The 623-nt window shown below is 49.6% G+C and overlaps 1 pseudogene; it reads left to right on the forward strand.

Moving 5' to 3' along the window:
- The first annotated feature begins 226 nt into the window (after positions 1–226).
- LOC124712921 lies at positions 227–344 on the forward strand (annotated as a pseudogene).
- The last annotated feature ends 279 nt before the right edge of the window (positions 345–623 follow it).

Raw genomic sequence — 623 nt, forward strand, 5'->3', positions numbered from 1 at the left:
GTGGAAGCTGCTGGCCTCATGATAGGGTGCAATGAGACCTTTCAATCTGTAGCACTGTTCCCAGAACTGATCAGGGTCCTTTCATGGATCTCAACCGGGGGCTCTGTTGACTGTGTAAAAGTTGGGCTTCAGACTTCTAGACCAGCATAATCAGATGGGAATTTGTAGGACTGCCCTTGTACTTGTGGAGTGAACATGGTATTTTTGTAGGCTAGGGGGTAGACTGGCCAACGGCCTTGCCACAGTGGTAACACTGGTTCCTATCAGATCACCGAAGTTAAGCACTGTCGAGCTGGGATTGCATTTGGATGGGTGACCATCCGATCTGCCGAGTTCTGTTGGCACACTGGATGCACTCTGCCCTTGTGAGGCAAACTGAGGAGCTACTTGAATGAAAAGTAGCGGTAGCTGCCTCATAAACTGACATATGGCTGGGAGAGTGGTGTACTGGTCACATGCTCCTCCATATCCACATCCAGTGACCTCTGTGGGCTGAGGGTGAAACGGCAGCCAGTTGTACTGTTGGGCCTTCCAAGGCCTCTTTGGATAGAGTTTAGTTTAGTTTTAGTTTTAGGTGGTAGCTTGAGGCACTTGGATCAACTCTCGCCAGTTGATTCACAGAA

Source organism: Schistocerca piceifrons, chromosome 8 (assembly GCF_021461385.2).
Source record: "Schistocerca piceifrons isolate TAMUIC-IGC-003096 chromosome 8, iqSchPice1.1, whole genome shotgun sequence".
NCBI classification, from domain to species: Eukaryota; Metazoa; Arthropoda; class Insecta; order Orthoptera; family Acrididae; genus Schistocerca; species Schistocerca piceifrons.